Below are 24,401 nucleotides of genomic sequence, written 5' to 3' on the forward strand. Positions count from 1 at the left end.
ATAGAAAGGATGTAGAGAAACTGGAAAGGATCCAGAGCCAAACAACGAAGATGATCAAAGGAATGGAATGTAAGTCACATGAGCAAAGGCTAAAGGAACTGGGTATGGTTAGTTTGGAAAAGAGGAGATTAACAGGGGACATGATAGCCGTGTTCAAATACTTGGACGGCTGAAAAAGATGGAGAAAAGTTGTTCTATTTTGCAGCAGCGGGCAGGACAAGAGACAATGGGTTCAAACTACATCAAAGCAGGTTTAGATTAAATCTCAGGAAAAATTTCCAAACTATAAGAAGAGGACAATGGAACAGACTGCCTAGGGAGGTAGTGGAATCTCCTTCACTGGAGGTTTTCAAAAGGAGGCTGGATAGCCATCTGCAGCGTGGCAGGGGGGTTAGACTACATGGCCCTTGTGATCCCTTCTAACCCTATGGTTCTATGTCTTATTAACAGAAAATTATGTGCACAAATTTTGTTATTCCAAATGGAGTTTCCCAAACACTTCATTCCAAACACGCAGGACAATAAGGACAAGTATAGAGTCCTACATTTAGGACAGAAGAATCCCATGCACCGCTACAGGCTGGGGAGCGATGGGCTCAGCAGCAGTTCTGCAGAGAAGACCCTGGGGATTACAGTGTACGAGAATCTGGATATGAGTCAACAGTGTGCCCTTGTTGCCAAGAAGGCTAACGGCATATTGGGCTGCAATAGTAGGAGCATTGCCAGCAGATCGAGGAAAGTGATTATTCCACTCTATTCGACATTGGTGTGGCCACATCTGGAGTGCTGCATCCACTTTTGGGTCCCCCACTACAGAAAGGATGTGAACAAATTGGAGAGAGTCCAACGGAGGGCAACAAAAATGATTAGAGGGATGGGGCACATGAGTTATGAGGAGAGGCTGAGGCAACTGGGATTTGTTTAGTCTGCAGAAGAGAAGAATGAGGGGGGATTTGATAGCAGCCTTCAACTACCCAAAAGGGGGTTCCAAAGAGGATGGAGCTAGGCTGTTCTCAGTGGTGGCAGATGACAGAACAAGGAGCAGTGGGGGAGGTCTAGGTTGGATATTAGGAAACATTATTTCACTAGGAGGGTGGTGAAGCACTGGAATGGGTTACCTAGGGAGGTGGTAGAATCTCCATCCTTAGAGGTTTTTAAGGCCCGGCTTGACAAAGCCCTGGCTGGGATGATTTAGTTGGGGTTGGTCCTGCTTTGAGCAGGGGGTTGGACTAGATGACCTCCTGAGGTCTCTTCCAACCCTAATCTTCTATGATTCTATTTGCTAGACATACCAGAATGTTCTGACTTTTATATAAGTTTCTTTCTCTTAGGGGCACATTGTCTGTTGATGTTCACGGGTGAGGCTCTATTGATTTCAACAGAGCTGCACCAATTTTCACCAGTCAAAAATTTGAAACTCTGGCTTCATCACATTTGTAACCTTGTTTACACATAAAGGCCCCTGAAAACAAAGTGGTGATTAGTAATTGGACCTTGAAGCCTGGAGTGGCAGGAATCCAGGCCAGGGCTGTGGTCACCCAGAAGAAACTTGGGATTTGTCTTTCTGGGAGCTGCCCTTTGCTGCCTTTCCTTTTTAAATGGAAGTCATGTCCTGGCACCATCTCCATTGCACCCACCTCTTAGATCCATTCCATTTCGTGCCTATCTGACTTGCTACCTTGTTGTTTTTCACACAGGTGGGAAGTCACTACATTGGTGTGAGTTGTGTGATTCTTAACTGTGCCCGCTCTCAAGCATTCGTGTGTAATGCAGAGCAGGCCTGGGATGGTCTGAGCTGAAGCTCATTTATTAGTGGATTCATTTTCCCTCTCTTCCCACCTTGTCCGTGCCCCCCAGTTTGCAGACTCTTCCCGCCCATGGAGCTCTAGTACAGTCAGCCTTGCTGTTAATGAGGTGTTTGGGGAGTGCAGCATGATATCAGCTCCACTGACCATTCTGTAGCCTCTGGGTCAGTTGGCTGTAGGTGGAGCTGGCTGATCGTAAGCTCTGCAGATGATAAGATTTTACATTTGATTAAAGGTGGTAGATAATGTCCCATCTGTGACACAGCTCTAAAGACGCAAAGCTCTTCTGGGGCCAAATTAAACATTGGTGTAAGAGAGCACAACACCTGCTAAGTCCATGGGAGTGGTGCCTGCTTATTGCAGGGTGGATTTGTTGGAGCTGTTGCTTGCTTTGCTGTATTGTGGCAGCAATGATGGCTAATAGCACTGTGCTGTATGTTATGGTGGTTTGATATTGGCCACAGTTTCCTCATTTTCTGTCTCCTTTTAGTTTTGCTTCCTCTCTTTCTGTCATATAAATTGTTATGCTTGTGCTCAGAGGAATAGCTACTGGGGATAGAAGATGAGCCAAGAGGCTGTATTTCAGCCTGGAAGCTTTCTTCAGGCTGTCAGGAAAATAATAAGAACAAGGTAAATTGTTAATTATGGGGGCAAATCTAATTATTTCCACAGCCTGAAGAAAACAATGACTGCAGTGTCATCTGTGAACCTCTCTTCTGTTTCTAGTATGTGTTTTATTAATCCCCAATTGTTTAGATTACAGAGAGAATTTAAGTTCCAAATGCTAGTACAATACACTGCAGAACAATGCAACATCTTTAATTGATGGTATCACAAAATCCTTTACTGCAATAGACAATCACATGCTAACAAAAAAAGGAATGCATTTTCAGGAGAGGAAGTGACTCAGAAGGTGAGGAAGAGGGGAACATCCCATGTAGATGAGGTATCATAAACAAACGGATGGCCTCTGGGAAGCCATTGGGAAGAGTCTAAGGGCATGTCTACACTTACCTCGGGACCGATCGATCCAGTGGGGGTTGATTTATCGTGTCTAGTTTATCTTCACTAGACGTGATTAATTGACTGCTGAGCGCTCTCCTGTTGACTCCGGTACTCCACCGGAGCGAGAAGCGCAGGCGGAGTCGACGGGGGAGCGTCAGCAGTCGACCTACTGCAGTGAAAACACCGCGGTAAGTAGATCTAAGTATGTCATCTTCAGCTGCATAGAGAAGTTGCATAACTTAGGGTACGTCTACACTACGGGATTATTCCAATTTTACATAAACCGGTTTAGCAAAACAGATTGTATAAAATCGAATGCGCGCGGCCACACTAAACACATTAAATCGGTGGTGTGCGTCCATGGTCCGAGGCTAGCGTCGACTTCTGGAGCGTTGCACTGTGGGTAGCTATTCCGTAGCTATCCCATAGTTCCCGCAGCCTCCCCCGCCCCTTGGAATTTCCGGGTTGAGATCCCAGTGCCTGATGGGGCAAAAATCATTGTCGCGGGTGGTTCTGGGTAATGTCGTCAGTCACTCCTTCCTCTGGGAAAGCAACGGCAGACAAGCATTTCGCGCCTTTTTTCCCTGGATTGCCCTGGCAGATGCCATAGCATGGCAATCATGGAGCCTGTTTTGTCTTTTGAGACTGTCACCGTATGTGTACTAGATGCCGCTGACAGAGGCAATTCAGCAGCGCTACACAGCAGCATGCTTTTGCTTTTGCATGACAGCAGAGATGGTTACCAGCCATACTGTACCATCTACCATACCATAAATTGGTAATAAGATGATCATGGTTACCAGTCCTTTTGCACTGCACCATTTGCTGCTGTCATAAGTGCCCCCGGCTGAGATCAGCCAGGGGTGCAAAAGCCAAAATTGGGAATGACTCCCTGAGTCAATCCCTCCTTTTTGGTATCTAAAAACAGAATCAGTCCTGCCTAGAATATGGGCAAGTGTACTAGAGAACCACTGTATCATAGAACCAGAGAGCACAGCTGCTCTGTGTCAGATCCTGCAGAAATTATGAGCTGTATGCTATTCACAGGGGGTGCTCCTGCAACAACCCCACCTGTTGATTCCGTTCTTCCCCCAGCCTACCTGGGCTACCGTAGCATTGTCCCCCCACTTGTGTGATGAAGTAATAAAGAATGCAGGAATAAGACACAGTGACTTGTTAGTGAGAAATGAGTGGAAGGCAGCCTCCAGCTGCTATGATAGTCCAGACAGGACATTAAGCAGTGTGGAGGAGAGGAGCCCAGCATCCCACTGCTAGTCCAGGGACAATTGAATCCTTTCTTTACAGATGAAGGGCAGGGGCTGATGGAGCTCAGCCCCCTGTTGCTATGATGAAGACGGTTACCAGCCATACTGCACCATCTACCAGGAAAAATCAGGAGCTTTTTACACAGGCGCCCATGATTGACCTCACGGAATGCTAGTCAGCATGGTTACCAGTCCTTTTGCACTGCCCCATGTGCCAATAGGCTGATGATGACGATGGATATCAGCCATATTGCACCATAAGCCACCCATGGCTGGGGGGGGAGCAAGGATGTTGGTGTTGACGGCTGCAGCATCGCGTCTATCTGCAGCATTCAGTAAAGATAGGGTGACATGTAAAAGAGTCAAGAGAGGATTGTTTTCCCTTTCTCTTCTGGGGGGTGGGTGGGGGGGTGCGTAAATTGCCGAGCTATGCCCTGAACCACCGCGGACACTGTGTTTGACCCTAGAAGCATTTGGAGCTCAGCCAAGAATGCAAATGCTTTTCGGAGACTGCAGGCACTGTGGGATTGCTTGAGTCCTCCAGTCCCCGCTCCAGTCCCCACTCCATGAGCGTCCATTTGATTCTTTGGCTTTCCGTTACGCTTGTCACGCAGCAGTGCGCTGAGTCCCTGCGATGGCGTCTGTGTGGAGATTTTTTAAAAATGATTTTGAATTTCGTCTTCTGTAACGGAGCGCTGATAGAACAGATTTGCCTGCCCTTACTGCGATCACATCCGCATGGTCCATGCTGGAGCTCTTTTTTTATTTTGATTTCGGACTGCATTGCCACCCGTGCTGATCGGAGCTCCACGCTGGGCAAACAGGAAATATTCAAAAGTTCGCGGGGCTTTTCCTGTCTACCTGGCCACTGCATCCGAGTTCAGATTCCTGTCCAGAGCGGTCAGTGGTGCACTGTGGGATACCGCCCGGAGGCCAATACCGTTGATTTGCGGCCACACTAACCCTATACCGATACTAGCGCTACTCCTCTCGTTAGGGAGGAGTACAGAAACCGGTTTAAAGAGCCCTTTATATCGATATAAAGGGCCTCTTAGTGTGGACGGGTGTGGTGTTAAATCGGTTTTACGCTCCTTAAACCGGTTTAAACGCGTAGTGTAGACCAGGCCTTAGATCGATTCCTCCCCACACCCCCTAAACCAGGCCTAAGATGAAGATTGGAGGGGTAGAGTGCACAGTAGGACATAGGGCCCAAAGAGTTAAAGGTGTTAACATGATCCTGAAACTGTCCAACATCAACCCGTTTAAACCAAGTTAATTAAAAATCCTTTTGACCCTTCCTCCCCTCCCCCCTGTATCTTTTGGCTTGGTCTACACTACACAGTTAGGTTGATGTCAGGCAGCTTTCGTTGACCTAATTATGTCAGTGTCCACACTACAGCCTTACTCCCACCAATGTAAGTCCCATACTACAGCAGGAGGCATAGGACTTATGTTGGTGTAGTGCGGGTCACGCAGTGTGTCCATCTAGACACTGCATTACTTTCATAGGCTTTTGACTGTCTTTCTTGTCAATTTCACAGCTCCATGCTGAAGGCCTGAAACTGACAGGAAAGTCGAGCTGTCATGTGGTGGGTGGGGGCTCTCTCCCAGTCTGCTCCCAGTCAGGCTGCGCCCACCCTGGCTCCCTGCTCCTGGCTTCCAGCCCAGCTGCTGCTCAGCTCCCTGCTGCCCATAGGCCGCACTGCTGCCCATAGGCTTCCCACAGGGAGCCCTGGTACTGCACAGAGGCTCCCCATTCCCTGCTCCCTGCCATTGGGAGCCCATCTGCCTCCCCAGGCTCTCGGCTTCCCACTCCCTGCTGCAGCCAGGCTCCCTGCGCGAAGCGGGGAGCCTAGGGTGCAGCCTGGCTGGCAGCAGAGAGCCAGGCAGTCACAGCATGATGGCTGCCTGGAGGCTCCTGGGAGCTGCCTGGATTCCCAGTGTGGAGCTCACAGCCGGGAGCCTGGGTGCGGCAGGGAGCTGGAAGCCGAGAGCCCAGTGGTGCAGCTGGGGTTCTGGCAAGGAGCTGCATGTGGAGCTGAGTGCGCAGGCTCTCAGCCCCCCATGTTGCCCTTCTAAGGTGGTGGAAGGGCTCCAGGTAAGAACGTGCACCACCAACAGAAGGAGGGTAAGGTGGACATGAACCACTGCTGTAATTATTGTTGTGGTTGTAAATCGACTTAACCTAGATTGACTTATGTTTCTAGTGTAGATATGCCCCAAGTAAAAGAGTTAAAACATTTCAAATTTAAAATATTTAGAGATTCCGAGACCAGAAAGAACCATTATTATCCTCTAGTCTGATTTCCTGTATAACACAGACTAGAGAATTTCCCCGGAATAATTCCCAGAGCAGATCTCTTAGAAAAACGTCAAATCTTGATTTAAAAATTGCCAGTAATGGAGAATTCACCATCACCTGGGGTAAGTTGCTCCAGTGGTTAATAAATCGTATCAGGTTTTTATAATTCTGCTCTGAATTAAATCTGTTCCTTCAATGGTTTGGATAGGCCAGACTCAAACAATTAGAGAAGCTACTTTTTTACCCTCAGATCTGCCAGGAATTGACCACAACTCAGTGTCACAGCACATGGGTAGCTATAAGGAAGAAGGAAAACACTCACTTTTATCAACAGATGCTTCCATGTAGTATTCTCCATTTATCACAATGCCATAGGTTGGAGGGGACGGATGGGAACCAGGTCCAGGAGATAAAGCATAGGACTTGAAGTCAAGTGATGTTGGTCCTCTTTTTGTGGAACCTTGAGCAAATCACTTCTCCTCTGTGCGTCAGTTTCCATACCTGGAAAGTGGGAACAATAATAGCTACTGCGCTGGCTTGCTGAAGGCTTAATGGATGGATGATGGTGATTGCCATAGAAATGACCATACACAATAAAGTGCAGTAGCTGAACCAGTTGAGACCCCTTGCAGCCCAAATTACGGTGTATTGAAGGTGTCAGTAGGAATGGCCTGATAGGGCCCATCATTCTAGCCTTATTGGTCTTCATTCATCACGGAGTGACAGCATACTCTATGCATGGCAGAAAAGAGTACCGTTCCAGTGAGCTCTAACACATGGTCACTCTTGATGAATGGAAATGATAAATGCACTAAACAGGAACATTTTATACCATTCTAGTGCTTCTTTCGACCAGCACTAAGCAATTTTTATTCTGATTCACCTATAAAACAGAGCTGGGTTCTTCAGATAGTCAGAGAACAACACATCCCTAAAAGTAATGATGCGCCTGACAGGAATAATCTGGTTCTCCTGATCCATAAATAGCATAGATGATTACACACAAACATACTCAAACCATACGGCGTTACCGTACACCTGGGTTTTCCCAGGCATTGCCTTTTTTTTGATCCTCTGTCTGGGCAGATTTTTCTAATAAGAGGCAACGTCCAGGATTTTTGCAGAGCAGACGTTGCAGCTCAGAGAGATTTGTCTCCATGCTCCGATTGGTCCCTCCTCTGTGTCCATAGCTGATTGATCCCTTCCCTGCAGCCACAGCAGCTGGGATCCCACCCACCCAGGCCCCGACTCCCAGCCCTGGGGAGAGGGAGAGGCCTGCAGGGAAGTACTGACTGACAGCCTGACCAGGAGCAGCAGAAGCTTCCTAAAAGTGGAGGAGGGGCCACCAGTGCTCCGCGTCCCCTGTACCGCCCCTGCTCCCTGAGCCCCCGCCCTCGCACCACCCCTTCCCCTGTGGCCACACCCCTGCACTGCCTCTTCTACCCTCACCCTTTTTATAGGGACAGTCCTGATTTTTCACCCCTGCTGTCTGGTCACCCTACTGCTTCCTGAGCCCCCACCCTCATGCCACTCCTTCCCCAAGGCCCCTCCCCAGCACCCCCTCTTCCCCCCAGCCCCCCTGTGCTTGCTCCCCCTCATTGCTTGCCCTTACAGATGGTAAAAAGGGGTGTGGTGGCCTCCTGACCCTCCCCTGCCATTCCAGTGCCCCCAGGGCTGGCACTACATCCTGGGCCTGCATCAGCCACCCTGCCAGAGAGTGACACTGCCACCCACCTTGAGAGTGAGGCTGCAGGAACCCCATCCAGTACCTCCCAGGTACCCCTCCGAGTGAGCACACACCCCTCCAGCAACTCCCCAAATGCCCCCATCCCCACCCCATCCTCTGGCTGTGGCCTCTTTTTGAGAACCTGAAATATGGTAACCCTACTCAAACACTCTTCCTATGTACATCCTAATGCACCACCTCACCTTTCTCCACATCACCCATGCACCCATTCCCATGCCCACACCCCTTTTCCCATTCCAACACACATATATCCAGACCCCCCTTCATTCACTCAGACGCCCACATCCCCATACACAGCACTCATGCACCCCCCACATACCCACCCACTTTCACAGATGCACCCCCCCCATACACACCTTCACCCAGCCACACAGACTCCCCACCCCAACACACTCTCTTTAGTGTCTGTTAATTGCCTGTTCTGCCCAAGCTGTTCATTTGTTTTGAAGGCCTAAATCATTCAGGGTATGGCTACACTTGCAGCCGTACAGCGCTGCCGTGGGAGCGCTCCCACGGCAGCGCTTTGAAGTGCGAGTGTGGTAGCGGCGCCAGCGCTGGGAGAGAGCTCTCCCAGCGCTGCAGGTACTCCACCTCCCTGTGGGGATTAGCTTACAGCGCTGGGGCACTGTTTACACTGGTGCTTTGCAGCGCTGTAACTTGCTGCGCTCGGGGGGTGTTTTTTCACCCCCCTGAGCGAGAAAGTTGCAGCGCCGTAAAGCGCCAGTGTAGCCAAGGTCTCAGCTGCAGGGAGAGCAGAGTATTGCTCATCCTCATGCCTTCAACATTAACAGCCATGCAGCAGCTCCCTGATGCTGGCTTTCCAGCTGTGCCACTCCGGCCCACATCTTCAGCAAGGCTTCACCTGGGACTCCCACGGTATAGGCCCAGTGCCTGGCAGTGCAGGACTGAGGAGAAGGGCAATGGCAGCTTTCAAACTCCCTTGAACCCCACCCAAGGGTAGGGGATGGAACTGAGGATGCCAACAGCTCTTCTTGGGAGGAGCTATTGCCATCCCCTGCTTGCCCTGAAACGAACCCAGGCTGTGGAACGTGACAGGGCAGGGGGGCCAGACCCAGGGTTGCTGACTGCCACAAGATTTCACAAGGTCCTGCAATTCGCAATTCTAATAGCTACTTGGGATCTCGCCAGATGCTGCTGACAGAAGGGGGAAGGGTGAGTAGGCGAGACAGAGAGGCAATGTCATGGAGGGAAAGAGCTGGCTGGGGCAGAACAGGGAGCTGGGTATATTTGAGGAAGGGAGAAAACTGGATACAGGCCACTCCCCAGGGCAGGAAGGGAGGAGCCAAGAAAGACAGCCAGGGACAATGCCCCGGGGGAGAGCAATGGTGAAGGATGAGCTGGGGCCAGGTCCAAGGGTGGGGGAGCTGGGGCCAGGTCCAGGAGTCGGGGACAGTGCCCAGAGGTAGAGCAGGTGTGAGGGGAGCTGTGGACAGTGTCCAGGGTTGAGGGGTGCTGGGGCAGGTCCAGGGGTGGGGGAGCTGGAGACCATGTCCAGTGGAGGAGAGCTGGGGCCAGGTCCAGGGGTGGGGGAGCTGGGGACAGTGTCCATGAGGAAGAAGTGGAGTGTGTCGGAGCGAATGCTTGGCATGGCTTGGGGCAGTCTGGGCAAGTGTCACCAGTCACATGGAGAGGGGGGTGTTCCACAGTGAGTGCACATTTTGGTTGAATTTCCTGACGGATGAAGCCACACACATATCTGTATGCCAGCAAGCACATGCACACACACGCACACTCAAAGCAGTGACTCTCCCTGTGATTTTTTTTTTTTTAAATAGCTCATGATGTTTACGTCAGACTCATTATTTGTGGGGAGAAGGGTCAGTCTCACGGTTCTTGGACTGGCAGGGCTGGGAATATAGGGTATAAGTAAACTGCTCTTTGATGTGAACAGCCTTAACACCATATCAGTCTGAGTGTCAAAACACATTCACACCTAAATAAAGATTGTAATTAACTAGCACAGTGACAAAAAGAGGTGCTAAACCGAAGCCCAGCAAGCAGAGATGTGAGAAGGGAGTTCATGGCTACATCAGCCCTCTCTTTTTTTGGTCATTTTCAGAACTGGAATATAATGAATCCCCAACCCCAGCAGTGTGCTGGATTTCAGCCCAACTTATCAAATACAAACACTTGAAAACAAATGTAGGGCAATGTTCATTCTAGCTGGACAGAAAAGAAAGGACTGCGAAGCAAGGAGGCTCTTAATGAATCCCTCCATGCAGCTCCCCAGGTCTGTGCTGGAGCAGAGCTGGAGGAGGCACTTGCAGCAGTTTAGCAGAGTTGCTCTTTATAAGGTGTCAGCTGACAGGAGGAGCAGCCTGAGCTTCCATTGGGCGTGAGCGTAATGCTCACTAACTAACGCGAGGAGCCGACAGCGCTGGCTAGGCAGCTCCTGGGACAGTGCAGACGGGTGCTGGGCAAACTTCTTTCTAGCGCTGCCAAAACACCTCAAGGCTGACTTGGCTGAAACACTCCTAGCTGCCCCAGGACTCATGAAATGATTCCACTGGGCATGAGCAAAGTACCACGGTCTCTCCCTTTCTCTCTACACTACACTGCAGCTTGTGTAGACACACCCGCACTAGCTTCAGTCCAGCTAGTTCACTAAAACCAGCAGTGAAATGCAGCAGCACAGGCTGCATAATGGTCTTGCACTCAGGTGGTTAGCCTGTGCCACCACCACCACCGCTATTTTTAATGGGCTATCTCGAGCTAGCTCAGGTATGCTTACACATGTTGCAGTCACACTTCAGATTGCAGTGTAGAAACATCCTCAACCTCCCTATTCAGATTTTTACACTCCACCCAGCACTGCACTGTCCAAGCGTGTTGAGACCAATCCCTCCACTTGTGCCCAATAGAGACACAACTCAAAGCACAGGCCTGGCCCAGTCCTCTGGAGCAAAAGAAACACTCCTCCATGCAATAGAAATAGGCCACCCACACTAGGGAGACATATGCCCTACATTTCCTCAGGCCTCGTACTCCAGCCAGTAGAGGACAATGATTTTATGCACACATTCACCAGCATGGAGTTAAAACCATAAAGTTCTTGATCCTCCAGTGCCTGCACAGGCCCAAGAAGGACTGAATAATGTGGACTTTAATAAAGGCAGGGAGAAATTCCGAGGCAGGGATGCTCTGCTAAAAGCCTGGAGTCCGTGGGCAGGTCTACGATGAAAAAGCTGAGGCAGCTCAGCTGCAGCACTTTAGCGAAGACGGTACTACGCTGATGGGAGAGCTTCGCCCGTTGGCCTAGTAATCCACCTCTGCGAGAGGCGGTAGCTATGTTGACGGGAGAAGCTCCCCCATCGATCTAGCACTGTCTATGCCAGGGCTGGGAATGGTTGGTAGGCTAGGTTGGTATAACTGCATCGCTCAGGGGTGTGGATTTCTCACACTCCTGAGCCACGTGCTTACCAGTGTACGTTTATAGTGTAGATTTGGCTGTATCAGATTGTTCCCTGCATTCACAGCAGTCACACCCTGCAGTGCTGACCTGCAGGGCCTTTGCATTTCCTCTCCTGAACAAACCTTGGTGTGTGTGTGTGTTTGTGTGCGTGGGTGGGTGGGTGAGTGAGTCTAGAGGAGATCTAAAGTGACTATTAGACTTATTTTCCCTGGTGAGCTATCCAGGGATAGAATCCAGATCACCAAATAAAATAAATTAAAATAATAAACATGAGAACAGAATAAATGTATTGTAAAGGTTATTACAGCACAGGTTGTATACAGACATATTTATTAAAGGGATAACAAATATTCACAATCAAAGCAAAAATTTTTGAAAATGGGCCCATTGTACCTAAATGCTTGTTAGGTTTTGTGATTTTTTTGTAGAGAAAATGTGCCCCAGTCTGGCTAAGTGTGACATCCCCTGGGGTGCAATCTGGACCGTGGAACCGCTGTGTCACCTTTAACTCTCCAGCCCAGGCTGTCTGCTACACTGCTATGCTCGTGAACAACAACCCCACCCTGCCCCGCCCCGCCCCGCAGCAAACTCTCATAACCTCGTGTACAATGCTGACATGTACATTTCAATAGGACAATGATGGTCAACAGATTATGACTTTTCCAATGATACTTTACATAAGTTTTATCATAATTTAGTAAAGTGGTGACCAGAACAGTGTAAATTATAGCAGTGAGAGTGAGCACATTTTGAAATCTGAATGAAGAAAGCTGGAATTCTACATGTTTTTGATGTGAAAAGAGCCATTTTATTGAATGTCACAGACACATGAAAGTTTAGGAACTTGAAAAATATTCTTATGTGAAATTTTATGGAAATATTTTTCATCTGCTTCCCCCTCTGTAGTTACTACGCAGTGTGGAAGTCTCTTTCTAAAAGACCTGCTCTTCTTCAGCAACAAGTGTTGGGCTCAACAGTATCTTTTCAGGGCAGTGAGGAATAATTCGCTCCACTGCAGGAATCATAGAATCATAGAATCTCAGGGTTGGAAGGGACCTCAGGAGGTCATCTAGTCCAACCCCCTGCTCAAAGCAGGACCAAACCCAACTAAATCATCCCAGCCAGGGCTTTGTCAAGCCTGACCTTAAAAACCTCTAAGGAAGGAGATTCCACTACCTCCCTAGATAACCCATTCCAGTTCTTCACCACCCTACTAGTGAAAAAGTTTTTCCTAATATCCAGCCTAAACCTCCCCCTCTGCAACTTGAGACCATTACTCCTTGTTCTGTCATCTTCTACCACTGAGAACAGTCTAGATCCATCCTCTTTGGAACCCCCTTTCAGGTAGTTGAAAGCAGCTATCAAATCCCCCCTCATTCTTCTCTTCTGCAGACTAAACAATCCCAGTTCCCTCAGCCTCTCCTCATAAGTCAATCACTGGATGCAGGTCTCTGACCTGTGTTAAGCAGTAGGTCAGACGAGATAGTCACAGTGGTCCCTCCTGCAAACAACTGTTTTTGCCTTTTCACCAATGGGTGAAGCTTCCTGAAGCAGCTGAAAATGTGCAATACAGCAGAGCAGAAATTAGAACAGAAATTGCTTATATCTGCCAAGCATGAAAGTGAGGAGCGAAAAGACTTGTCTGCTACAGAGTCAGTACCACTGCACCTCTCCACTTCTCCCTTTGCGACTAGTTCCTCCCCTTTTGGCAGCAGTGTCTGTGGAACTCAGAGCTGTAATGAGGGTAGGGTTGTTTAGGACTGAGACATTTCCCCATTTTCCCCCTCTAATTATAGATTCTTTTGTGCAGTTTTTCTTCATCAATGGCCTGGAGCCATTAGCTCTCCATTTGCATAGGTTGCCATAGAAATGTCAGGCATCGAAACAATACAGATGAGCTGAGGATGCTTAGAGCATTGCATGACCAACCTGCTTTGTTGCCCCCTATGGCCCAGGATTTCACTAGAACCCATTTTGTAATACACCCGGTGGCCTGGAGTCCTAATAATCGGGGGCAAAATGGCCAAATAGTGGGAGGATATGGGTGGTATTGGCAGTGTCAGTGGCCACAGCAGTATATTTACTTCAGGGTGCATCCTCACCCATCACTTCTTGGTCCTGCTCCAACCATTTCCAAACCATCCATGGATGTGGCTGCTGTGTTCTGAGTGAAGCTTGCAAGAGACTGGGTGCGGTGCTAAAAAGCCAACGTGCCATAGAGATTTACAGAGTGTAGAGCCAAAAGGGAGCATTAGATATGCTAGTCTGACCTTCTGTATATCACGGGCCATTAACTTTCACCCTGTACTGAGCCCAATGTCTTGTGTCTGGCTAAAGCATCTCTTCCAGAAAGTGCTCCAGGGCTAGATTCACAAAGGAATTAGGCACTTGTGACATACCAGGGTGAAATCCAGACCAATGAACTGTGTCACCCCTGCCCTGGGATGCTATTTACAATGCCTTGCTGCTGTATCCTCCAACCTGGACTGCTCACAAACAGCCTCCAGCATGTAAGTCATCTCAGCCACGTCTGTGTGCTGCAGCCAGCCAGCCAGCCACACATTAGTTCTCGCCAGCTTTAAAGAGTCCAACACACTCCCAGTCCCAAACTTTCCCCCAGAAATGATGGCCTGTACTGCTCAGCCCTCTCCTGGATTATACAAATATATTGAGTCTATTGTTCCTTTAAGGGAATAATATGCACACAACTTGTTACCCCAAATGGAGTTATCCAGCCACTTCAACTTGAACACACTGAATTAGATCAAACAGTAAAACAAGTTTATTAACAACAGAGGTTTTAAGTGAGTCCAAGTAACGAGGCATAAAAGTCAGAAACGGTTACAAGAAAAATAAAGATAAACCACTTACTGGTACCTAATTTTAACAAACTACATTAGATTCAAAGCAAAGTTTTCTCATCACATCCTTTCAGCACTGAGACTGAACTCTCCCAGAGTCCAATGGCTGCTTCCTTTAGCTCTACAGGTGCAGTGAATGCAATGGGAAGGGGGAGAGGGATTTCTTGGAGTGCTTGTCCCTCATTTTTATAGTTTTACGAACACAGTGACTGGTAAACCACACACCTCATTTGGAACCAGAAGTACACAACCAGGCAGCAGTAGAGATAAACAAAAGGAAATACAGCACAGTGCTGTGTTAAATGAAAAATGCTAAAAATAAAGGGAAAGATTAAAAAACAGATTTGACAAGGTAAGAAAACTGTTTCTATGCTTGTTTCATTTAAATTAAGATGGTTAAAAATAGCCTTTTTCTTCTACATAGTAAAGTCTCAAAGCTGTATTAAGTCAATGTTCAGTTGTAAACTTTTGAAAGTTAAAGAAGTATAGATTGGATGAATGGACTATAAGGTGGATTGAAAGCTGGCTAGATCATCGGGGTCAACAGGTAGTTATATCAATGGTTCCATGTCTAGTTGGCTGCTGGTATCAAGCAGAATGCCCCAAGGGTCAGTCCTGGGGCCAGTTTTATTCAATATCTTCATTAATGATCTGGAGGATGGCATGGATTGCACCCTTAGCAATTTTGCAGATAACACTAAACAGGGAGGAGTGGTAGATATGCTGAAGGGTAGGGATAGGATACAGAGGGACCTAGACAAATTAGAGGATTGGGCCAAAAGGAATCTGATGAAGTTCAACAAGGACAAGTTCAGAGTCCTGCACTTAGGACGGAAGAATCCCATGCACTGTTACAGACTAGGGACCAAATGGCTAGGCAGCAGGTCTGCAGAAAAGGACGTAGGGGTTACAGTGGACAAGAAGCTGGACATGAGTCAACACTGTGCCCTTGTTGACAAGAAGGCTAACGGCATTTGGGGCTATATAAGTAGGAGCATTGCCAGCAGATCGAGGGACGTGATCATTCCCCTCTATTCAGCATTGGTGAGGCCTCATCTGGAGTACCGTGTCCAGTTTTGGGCCCCACACTACAAGAAGGATGTGGAAAAATTGGAAAGAGTCCAGCAAAGGGCAACAAAATGCTTAGGGGGCTGGAACACATGACTTATGAGGAGAGGCTAAGGGAACTGGGATTATTTAGTCTGCAGAAGAGAAGAATGAGGGGGGATTTGATAGCAGCTTTCAACTACCTGAAGTGGGGTTCCAAAGAGGATGGAGCTAGGCTGTTCTCAGTGGTAGCAGATGACAAAACAGGGAGTAATGGACTCAAGTTGGTCCTGCTCCTACATGACCTCCTGAGGTCCCTTCCAAACCTTATTTTCTATGATTCTATGAAAGGACAACCATAATGTTTTGTTCAGATTTTCCAACATTTCAGAGTTACAAACATCCTCCGTTTCCAAGGTGTTCATAACTCTGAGGTTCTACTGTAACTTCACATACAATATTGCCACACATATTTTAATCAGGACAATATGAACCAGAAAATTATGAGTTTTCAAATGATACCATACAAAAACATTATTACAATGGTGTGTAGGGTGTGAACACAGCAGTAGATTTTGTCACAGTGCCTATCTGCTACTTTAGGTACCACTAGTATTCACTAAAGCCCTGCTCAGCTGCTGCCTTGTCCTGGACTCTTACATCATAACTTTTAGGTGGTCATGCTATTCAGGCAGGATGGGGGCAACTGCCTGTTCAAGCCACCTGCTGATGAGCAAGGGTTTGACTGAGGATCTACCACCTGTCAGGTGAATCCTCTTACCACTGGGCAATGGAATATTCTGAAGTGGGAGGCCTCCCTCAGCTTCTCCTGTTGAAGCTGTTCCACTTTGGCTAAGTAAGGAGCCATTAGAGCAGAGGGACTGGAGCCTGGCTCTCCTACCTCCTAGGTGAGTGCCCTCCTGTCAGGGGTTGGCTGGGTGCCACAAGCCAGCAATATCACCTAATGGTGATACTCCAGGGGGTGTAATACCTACTGGTGAGAGTTCAAATGCATCACCTACTGGCTAGGTGGCAGATCTGCAGAAAAGGACCAGGGGATTACAGTGGACGAGAAGCTGGATATGAGTCAGCAGTGTGCCTGTGTTGCCAAGAAGACCAACGGCATATTGGGCTGCATTAGTAGGAGAATTGCCAGCAGATTGAGAGAAATGATTATTCCCCTCTATTCAGCACTGGTGAGGCCACATCTCGAGTATTGCGTCCAGTTGTGGGCCCCCCACTACAGAAAGGATGTGGACAGATTGGAGAGAGTCCAATGGAAGGCAATGAAAAGGATTAGGAGGCTGGGGCACATGCTTTATGAGGAGAGGCTGAGGGAACTGGTCTTATTTAGTCTGCAGAAGAGAAGAGTGAGGAGGGATTTGATAGCAGCCTTCAAGTACCTGAAAATCTGTCCCCACGCATCTATAACCCATGGGAGAGAGAGTGAAGAGAAGGGTGGTCCTGGGGATATTGCTGAAGGCATTCTCCCAGTTAGTCCCCCTGGAAAAATTCACTCAGTTGATTTTAAAGAAGTGATGTTGGAGGCTTTTATTTATCTTTAGGTGTGTTTAGCGATTGGGCTAATAACATCCCAGAATAATACAACAAAGAATTTTTTAAATCTCATTTAGGAGTTACTCTTCGTGCTGTGTATTATTTTCCATATTTCTCTTGGCTTGGGCCATGAAACATGATGAGCAGTTTCATTTTTGTTCCTAGTAATTGGCTGGTTTCACGGAGGGTATTTCATGCTCTACCACAGCACTCCAACATTTGTGTTCCAAACACTGCAGGGAACTATTTATGGTTTTGTTTGTTTGGGAGGGGGGTGTTAAACTGTTTCCACTAGAATTTTTAAAAAATATTCCTAAATTCGAGGCCAAATTTGGTCTGACATTGTCCCTTTATTTGCCTGCTTTTTTATAGACTGGAAACATACCATGGCAGAGAGCAATATTTTCCTGGTTTTCCAAATGTTTTCTGTTCCTGCTGTTAGTCTGGATCATAAAAGATCTCAATGATGCTTATGAAGAGTAGATCTGTTGGCGGGAGCTGCAGATTTGTTTTTGTCCCTGCTGCTTTCACTTGTATAGAAATGAATTTCTGATGGGGGAAATGCTCTTTCTCCAGTTGATAGTTTATCTTTCTCTTTTCAGGTGCTTTGGCTCTGACTGAAAGAAGGACGTTTTGTTTTACTGGCAGAGGAAGAGCAAAGGGGAGAGGTTCAAAGGACTGGCAGCTCCCAGAGCGCACTCCAAACAGTAAGACCCATCATACTTCTATAGCTTCAAGCAAATGAACAAAACAAATCAGAATCATTTCAATAAGTGGCACAAATAAATTAACAAAGCAGGTGCTTTACACATGGAATAGACTAGGAGTGACCTCACTGAAGTTTTAATAGGGACACTGGCAATATAGTTATCATATTTTTTAATATCATTGTAATAAAATAACCCCGGCAGCCAGATATTGACTTAGCAAAATAGTGTTAATCCATCATATTATAGCAGGGTTTCTCATGAGTGCTTGGTTCCTGGTGTTTGTTTAAAACAAGTACACAAAGTGTGTGTTTTGGGAAAAAATCCAAACTTTTATTTGTCTCAGCTTCTAATGGCTGGAGCCTGAAAGGATGCCATAAGCACAAGTATTACTGCTACCTATGGAAAATATGCCAGTTTTTAAAACATTTTTGTTTATAAGCTTTTAAATCAGATCTTTCTCCAAAAGGTCAACTCTATTTTAAAAACTAAAAAAGATTAAAAAGAAAATGACCCAAAGAATACCCTTTATTACTGCCAAATTTACAAGAGCAATAGGGTGTGATCTGAGTCAAAAATTGCCAGTTGTTAAAAAACACAAACCCGAAGAATACAGAAAACAATCAAATGAAATGTGTCTGAAATCAGTGCTATCAGAATTCTCTGTGCAGTCTAAGGCCCTGAACTCGTAACCGCTCCAAAGGGACTGCCCACATGCAGAAAGTTGCCCATGTGAGTGTTTGCAGGAACAGGGTTCAAACTGGTGTCCAACTCAGCATGCTCTGGAGGCACTGAAGAAACCACAAAGTTATCTGAAAGTTACTTACTTCATCCTGAGTGCGACCTGTGATGGCTTCCCCCTGGGGTGCACCTGGGACTGGGGTACCACTGAGCCCTCTAACCCACCAGTCTGGGCTCCCTCTCACACTGTGCTGCTGTGACAAGCTGCAGACCCGCTCCTGGTCCTACACTTCCTCCAGCATTCACACAGGCAGGGGCACACTCAGCTGCAGTTACATGCTGTCTGACCAGCCAATGCGTAAACCAACAATAGGCTACAGCCAAAATAACCACCAGCTTCCCAGCTAGGACCCCACAGCTGTACTGTCCTGCTCTGGTCCAAACCTCAACCAGTATGAATGTATTATCCAGCTCGCCTCCCCCTCAATGTGGAGAGGAAATGCAACAAGCCTGTGTTAAACCAAGCTGAGATTTTTCCCCCGACACTTCACTTAAAGGCACACTGAGTTTTAATTAAAACATAAAACAAGTTTATTAACAACAAAAGATAGATTTCAGTGATTATAAGGGATAGCAAACAGATCAAAGCAGATACCTAGCAAATAAAGAAAAACGCAAACTAAGCTTAACATACTAGATTGAATATGCATTAGTAGTTTTTCACCTGAGTGATGGTACAAGCAGGCTGCAGATTCATAAGGTGGAAACTGCACTTGCTTTGCAGTTCAGAATCCCAAAGGTTTTCATACACAGGCTAGAAATCCCTTTAGTCTGGGTCCAGCACTGCCCCCGGTTCAGTCTGTTGTTCCTTAGGTGTTTCCAGGAGTTTTCTTGCGTGGGGAGTGAAGAACAACAGATGATGACACTCCTGGCCTTATATAGCTTTAGCATACGATGGGAACCCTTTGTTTCAAAACTTGGTTCCCAGACTAGTTTGTGAAAAATACAGACATCCCAAAAAGGAGTCCAGAGTCATGTGGCCTGGTCATATGCCCTTGCATACCTTGCTGAGTCAGGCTGTCTGGAACGTTCACAGGAAGGTTAAGTTCTTCCAGGGTTCATTGTCTTTGCTGATGGGCCATCTGGCTTCTTCCTTGTTGTACTTGAAAGGCTAGAGTCAAAATGATACATGCATACAAATAGGATAATCATATTCAGCAAATCATAACTTTTCCAATGACACTTTACATGACTTGTCTAGTACAAAATGCATCATAATTATGCCATAATCATATCATAATAATATCACTGTGAAGAATATGGGTTGCAGTGTCATACTACCCAGGGCCATCCCTACCCATACGCAAAGTACACAGGGGAGGGGAGCAGAGCAGAGCGGGCTGGGGCTGGGTTGCTCCACTTCCCGCCGCCCCATGAGTGTGGAGTCAGGCCTGCCCTGGACTCACCGGGCAGCAGGAAGTGGAGTGACCTGGCCCCAACCCGCTCTGCCGGCTTGTGTTGAGGGGCGGTTCCCCCTGCCCCCCAAGCCAGCCCCCCCCCTCCACGGAGGCCTGGTGCTCCACATAGCCCCCTGCAGGGGGGGCTGCATAGGGCACCAAAATGGCTAGGGATGGGCCTGATACTACCTATAAAATCTTTGTCTTAATATAACCCCACAGTTAGACAGAAGAAACAAAGCTGCTGTAGCTCCAAACTGTGCATATTTTTTATTTTTCTTAAAACATGAACCTCTGACATCTCTCTGGCCTTTCTCTTGTTAACTAGGAAATATTAGGGTCTGAGCATCTTGGGAGAAAAACCTTTTCTGTTCTTTTAATCAAATATAAAACTTACCTTGATCCAGAGCAAAGTCCAAAGGCTTCTGTATCCCTCTTTTTTAACAGAACCTTCTTGCCTCAGTAATGTTTTAAAATTTCTTCTAATAAACCACATAAAGTTATGAGAGGATTATATTCTGCAGCCCCTCTCTATGAGACCTAATCAGAGGTTAGGCCTTCCAGATGTGCTGTTGGAATTATTTTTGGGGCAGTTCTCTGGCCTGTTTTGTGCAGGAGGTCAGACTAGAAGCTCACAATGGTCCCTTGTGGCCTTGGTAGCTATGAATCATAGCCTCCACCAAACGATGTCAGGACTAAGGGCAATGACATTTTGTGTTACCGTGCTATGCCAGATTTCACAATGGTGTAGGTCAATTGTAATCAAATCTGGCTCTTTGGTAAGATGTAAGTGACGGTTTCTATTTTTTTCTACAAATTCATGATTTTAACCTGAGGAAAGGTGACATCATGTGTATTATACTTTGTGTTTATAAAATTATGTCAGGTAGTCAATTAACCCCTTCTTTGTTGGAACTAAATGACTCAGGAGACAGGGCTAATCCCCAGAGAAGAATCCCCCATACTTGAAGATTCTTTTCCAGTTCCCTTCATAGGAGATTGGCTACAATGTTCCGGTTGACCCTGCTGGCTAGATTTCTCGGGATGATGTCTTTCTTCCTTGGTCCCATCTGGCCCAAGGATTTGATTGTTCCTTTGGACAGTGCCCTGAACAATGGGGGCAGAGACTGTATGCTGCACTGCCCTAGAGTAGCCCCTGGAAGTCCTGTACCCTAGAGAGGCTCTGAGGCACAATTCTCTCCCCACTTGGGTGGTAGCAATGATCTAGATCTGCAGCCAATTATGAGCCCTCCTGCACCAGCTCCATGGTATTGGCCAGCACACTGTAAGGGATGGAGCCAAGACTCCACCCATTCCCCATCACTCCTCACCCACCTGCTCTGGAGTGGGGGCCAGCAGGTGCACAACTTGTGACTCTTGCATGCCCTGTTCCCCTCTGTGGGTGTTCAAGCCAGGTCACAATCTAGCCCTAGGGAATTACCTAAGACTCACCAAGAGAGAAACCAGGGCCCTGAAACAGCAGGCATGTGGCTAACTTTAAGCACTTGCTTAAAGAGCACCCAAGACTCACCACCGGACTGGAACTTTGCTCAGGCCTCCTGAACTCTGTGCACAGACACATTGCTCAGTGTCTGTCCTGTCAGACTGTGCTAGCACTGGGCCTATGGGGCCTTGGTTTGGGTGAAGCCCTGTTTTACTGCTCCCCTTATATTTCCCCTTGTTGTATTGCTCCTCCCATCCCTCTGTAAATAAATACTTCCCTTTGTTATATCCATTGTGCTTTTCCTGTGGGTGTGGGTGTTCACTCTGGGGGGGTTTGGAACAGGTGCCCCTGGGGTGGAAGGGATTTCTCCTACTGCATTCCTGCGTGCGCTGTCTCTTGGCCAGAGCTGCCTGCAGAGCAGACTCCATCTTGGCCACGAGGGCGTGCCTCATATGCTTAAAGTTTGGCACATGCCTAAGAACTTTGTTGAATAAGGCCTTATGATGAGAACTCCTAGCAGAAACTGGAGAAAAAATTACAATGATTTAAAATGCAAATATGATTAGCCCAATAGCCACCATCAGATACTTCCCTCCTCAGTGGCAGTGAGTGATGGCTCCAGCACAGCACGCTTAGCAACAGCCAGAAATTTTCCTTTTGTTCCAGTGGTGGAGCTGCTAGATCAGAAGGTTCTCAGCAAAGAAAGAATCTTCACAATGTCACTGAAAACTGCAGATTAGTTAGAAACATTTCAGCTCATTTTAGAAACCCAGAGGCTTGAACATTTGTGTGTTTAATCCAGTGCTGTGTTTAGAAAACACGGGGTGAGAGTGAGGAGAAGATACACTTTTTAGAGCAGAGTTGAACTAGGAAATTATGTTTTCTTGAACTCCAGAAAACTAGTGAAATGAAATTGGGATCCTGCCTGAAACCAAACAGCCAAGCAATTCAGGGTTTAGGCTGAATGTCCGAGTTGATGATCCACCACTAATTGTGTCATTGTGCTCGCCATTGGGAGAGCTGCATGGCTTGTGCACAATTTCATGCACCTTTCTCAGGACCTGGCAATTCACAAATTCTTTGCTTGGAATTCCCTTGCTATTGTGAGTATAGGTCAAATCTGTATCCCCTACACACACATTTTATGGTTTATTTTTTGGAGAAAATGAAAAAGAAAATATAGTGAACATAAAATATAATTAATGGTTTTCCAAATTATTTGGGACTCCCTGATTAGTTGAAGGTTTGTATAGTAGTGATATAATTTGGCTCTTAAAATTGGTAGGTTTTTTTCTGATACGATGTAAAAAGCTGTAAATATGGCTGCTGATTCAGACTTCTAACTTCCCTGTAACATGCAAATAGAGGGGGTTTGAAATGGGAGCAGTTGACTAAACAGCTTCTGTTACAATTTATTGTGTGAATGTTAATTTACTAGCAAATCAGTGATGCTGTAATCAGCTAGTTCAGTGCCTAGGTCCTGTAGGCACAGAGGCCTAGATCCTCAAAGGTATTTAAGCACCTAATTCTCATGGGAGTTAGGTACCTAAATATCTTTGATTATCTGGACCAGGCAGCCCATGTGCTAACATGTGCATGACATTTTTGGACGTCTCACTGCATCTTCCATTTTTTAAAACACTTTTTGTTTGGGATTTTTGCATTTTACAAGGAAAATCAAGCTGTTTTAAATGAAGCAACTAAAACCAAGAAGTAGTGCAGGGCACAGAGCTCTCAGAAGTGCTCAAAGAGGGAGTAAATCAAAAACTTTGCTGACAGGGGTGCCTGGTGTATCCTCTATAGTGGCCGGGGGAAGTGCTTGGAAATGGAGAAAGAACCAACTCCAAAGGAGATTTGTTTGCCTCCTACTAGGTTCTGTATTACAGCAGATGCGTCTTTAAAGGAGTAGCCTTAATCTTCAAACATGTCAGCAGAATATTGCAAGGCTCTATTACTGCTCACTTGCTAGGTACCAATTCTAAGCAGATGATTAGTGTTTAATATATTAAACAAACTGGTAACATGCAGGTCTTCTAGACCTTATTCCTGCACACACACCCCCAAGCAAACATATGCTGAAGAAGGCATATGCAAAATACAAAGTATGCTGTTCTCAATTAACCCCATGAGGAACTAGTGCTACTGGTGCAGGAAGTGAAACCGGATATTATAGGGATAACAGAAACATGGTGGAATAGTAGTCATGACTGGAATACAGGTATTGAAGGCTATGTGCTGTTTAGAAAAGACAGAAATAAAGGCAAAGGTGGTGGAGTAGCATTATATATCAATGATGACGTTAACTGTAAAGAAATAAGAAGTGATGGAATGGATAAGACAGAGTCTGTCTGGGCAAAAATCACATTGGGGAAGAAAGCTACTAGAGCCTCCCCCGAGATAGTGCTTGGGGTAGCACTACAGACTGCAGGGATCTGATTTGGATATGGATAGAGACCGCTTTAATGTTTTTAATGAAATAAACACTAATGGGAATTCTGTGATCATGGGAGACTTTAACTTCCCAGATATAGACTGGAGGACAAGTGCTAGTAATAATAATAGGGCTCAGATTTTCCTGGATGCGATAGCTGATGGATTTCTTCACCAAGTAGTTGAAGAACCAACAAAAGGGGATGCCATTTTAGATTTGGTTTTGGTGAGTAGTGAGGACCTCATAGAAGAAATGGTTGTAGGGGACAACCTTGGTTTGAGTGCTCATGAGCTAATTCAGTTCAAACTAGATGGAAGGATAAACAAAAATAGATCTGGGACTAGGGTTTTTTATTTCAAAAAGGCTAAATTTAAAGAATTAAGGAAATTAGTTAGGAAAGTGGATTGGACTGAAGAACTTGTGGATCTAAAGGCGGAGGAGGCCTGGAATTACTTCAAGTCAAAGTTGCAGAAACTATCAGAAGCCTGCATCCCAAGAAAGGGGAAAAAAATCATAGGCAGGAGTTGTAGACCAAGCTGGATGAGCAAGCATCTTAGAGAGGTGATTAAGAAAAAGCAGAAAGCCTACAAGGAGTGGAAGATGGGAGGGATTAGCAAGGAAAGCTACCTTATTGAGGTCAGAACATGTAGGGATAAAGT

The 24,401-nt window shown here is 46.7% G+C and overlaps 1 protein-coding gene across 4 annotated transcripts in view; it reads left to right on the forward strand.

Moving 5' to 3' along the window:
• Positions 1–24,401, forward strand: part of PKNOX2 (PBX/knotted 1 homeobox 2) — a 651,385-nt gene that overhangs the window by 249,415 nt on the left and 377,569 nt on the right. For all 4 annotated transcript variants that reach the window (XM_044997252.1, XM_044997249.1, XM_044997251.1 and 1 more), the window contains exon 3: positions 17,625–17,729. The gene's annotated coding sequence lies outside the window, so the exon portion shown is untranslated. The remainder of the gene's footprint in view (positions 1–17,624; positions 17,730–24,401) is intronic.

Source organism: Mauremys mutica, chromosome 22 (genome assembly GCF_020497125.1).
Source record: "Mauremys mutica isolate MM-2020 ecotype Southern chromosome 22, ASM2049712v1, whole genome shotgun sequence".
In the NCBI taxonomy this organism is placed as follows: Eukaryota; Metazoa; Chordata; order Testudines; family Geoemydidae; genus Mauremys; species Mauremys mutica.